The sequence below is a fragment of the Parasteatoda tepidariorum genome, chromosome 4 (genome assembly GCF_043381705.1).
Source record: "Parasteatoda tepidariorum isolate YZ-2023 chromosome 4, CAS_Ptep_4.0, whole genome shotgun sequence".
NCBI classification, from domain to species: domain Eukaryota; kingdom Metazoa; phylum Arthropoda; class Arachnida; order Araneae; family Theridiidae; genus Parasteatoda; species Parasteatoda tepidariorum.
This window is the reverse complement of record NC_092207.1, coordinates 67,496,595-67,499,500: the sequence shown is the minus strand read 5'-3', so window position 1 is coordinate 67,499,500 and position 2,906 is coordinate 67,496,595.

Below are 2,906 nucleotides of genomic sequence, written 5' to 3'. Positions count from 1 at the left end.
ACTGTATGCACATAGTGTGCACATTCGCATATATATACATTGTGTAGAGTACACAGTTACACTATGCAAACTTTGTCCTAGTCATGCGTTACAGTTACCCTTTTCTGGGGGGCTGTGACAGCAGTTGTCACATCTGATCTTGGGGTCCTGTGGTGGGCATGTGACACTTTCAGCGTAAGAATAGGGGGAAAAATCTCCTCCTCAGTTAAGAGATAGGATCAAGTTACAGCGGGACGTGTTTTATTGTTTTAGTGTTTATGAGAGGTCTCACCTTTTTAAGTTAAGGGGAGAAAAGTTTCCTTACATTTCCCACCTACCTTCAAACATCTATTCCAAGTTTGGGTACTTTTTTGTTTGTCCACCGTTTTCTTACGTCTTTTTTAGTCAGTTTCATTGTTGCTATTTTTTTAAACAAATTTTTTCGTTCTAGTTGTGAGTTATATTTTGAACAAATTGATTTCGTTATTACAAATATAATTTAACGAATATTTTCAATTGTATATAAAAAATATGGAATAATCAGAATCGAAAAGCGTTCTTTTAAGTAAATTAAATTGAAATAAAATATCAAAGCAATATATTTTACATAAACTCAAACAAATAGTTTTTTTTTAGGTTATATTTTAAATTCGTGTTATAAATATAGTTATTGGAATTTTAAAATTTTGATTATAATTCCTGCAGTTTAAAAAAAATGTTCTTACATGATTTTAAATAAATATCTGCATTTCCGAAGAAAAATATATATACTTAATACTACGCAGGAGTATTTATTCATTCTTTAGGATTAATAAGTATTTTAAATGTCATATTTATAAATATATAATTTATAATTACTAATGTATTTTCTATGCTTAAGAAATTGAAATCATAAACGCTATTTTTGACTTTTTTTTTACGAAACCTTCTTCCTTTGGTGGCAATTTTTATGTTTCTTTCCCTCATTCTGCACACAGTTCAACTTTTAGTTATAGGTTCTAGAAATTCTTTTAATATCTCAGATTTGTAACTTTTTATAAGATTAAAGCTACATTTTTGAACAATAAAATTCTATAAATCTATTACATGAGTAAGTTGAAGTCAATTGAGAATGACTATATTTTTAAAATAATGTAAAAGAGGAATAAAATTTTTTTTATATATGCTACGCAGTTTCAATAAAGTGCTTACTTTTCACGAAATTTAATGCAAAATAAAAGAAATGAGCCTGATTGTTTTATGTTAATCAATTACAACTGTAACACATTAACTGAAATATTTCTGAGTTTTCGCTTTTTTGGAAATATTTTAAAAAGACATAAGGGAAGTTGACGAGAAATATTGTTAGAAATTTAGAACGCATTTTAGTTACTGAGAAATTATTTACTAAGAAATGTGTTTTAATTTTAGAGTTCCGTTAACGCATAAAATATTTTTTAAATTAATAATTTAAACTATTATATACTAAAAATTAATTTAAAAATTCTGTATGATTATTTTTAAATAATTAACATAGTTATTATAGTTTATAATTTTTTAAGAAATCTTAATAAATTATAAAATAAAAATAATTTATTTGATAACATAATTTTCGATCGAGATGATCTTGCTTTCTTGAAAAAAGAGGATCTTTCAAATTAGCTGGGAGTTAGGGCAAAATTATCGTCATTTAGCTTGCTTTTCTATTTCATTATTATTAGTAATAATAACAATAATAAATAAATAACCCTGATTAAGGAAGAGAAAAATTATTTATCATTTATTGAAGTGACCGGTATTTTTCATAAGTTGATGGATGAAAATAAAATAATTCAGTCAAAGAGTTAATATCAAATTAAATTTCCTATGTTTTCTTCCATCGGCTATGACTTAAATCCCTTCACTAATAACTCAGACTCAAGAGGCCTGTCTACAAAAATATGACACTATAACTATTTATATCCTTTACCAAGATTTATAATCTTTCGATAAAATTATAAATTATCTGCAATGTTACAAATATTTAATAAGTAAAATCTTGATATTTATAATGTTTAATATAGATATTTATAATTAACTAAATTAAGATCACGAAAAAGAACTCTTTTTGCATATAAGAATAGATTCAAAGAAAAATCGATTTTACTCGCGAAAAAAAAGGTTTTTCCGCACTGTGACTCAATTTCACTGCATGATAACTCTCGGGAAAAACTGATTTCACACTTAAAACATAGTAATCCTATAAATGCGAAAGAGCATGATCTATCCGTTATTTATGTGAAAAATGGATATAAACCGAGCTTTTCAATTTGGTCTTCGAAATTTCCGACGTTTTTTAACTCAATAAAAGAGTGTTTATGATCAATGTACACCTCATTAGCTTGCTTATCTCTTGCGAAAACATTTAAATAAACCAATCGTTTTAATATGGCATCAAAGAGCTTATAAAAAATAGATATAACTTTAATAACTGATATAAATAACGCCTGTAATGCCAAACTGAAATTTTCAAAAACTTAACTTCTTAAAAACTTTTCAAAAACTGTTGAAATAATATCTCAAAGAACAGTTTTTTTTAACTATTCCTCAAATGCGTAATAATAGTTTTGCATTTTAATCAGTAAAATGTTAAAATGTATAATAATAATACGTTGAAAATAGTAATGTAAACCAGAGAGCAATGACATACCACAATTACAATAATTTTAAAGTAAATTTATAATAAAAAATATTTGATAGAACGAAAAAATTTTTTTTCAAGTAACCTTAAATCGAAATCAAACGCGAGAAAGATAAAAAATTCAATAAAAATACTCTCATGATGGAAATTTCAATTATTAATATAGTTTAGAATGGATATTGACACTGTAATCTATGGTTTTCTTTTTTTTTATTTGTTTTAAACCGCAAATATATATATATATATATATATATATATATATATATAT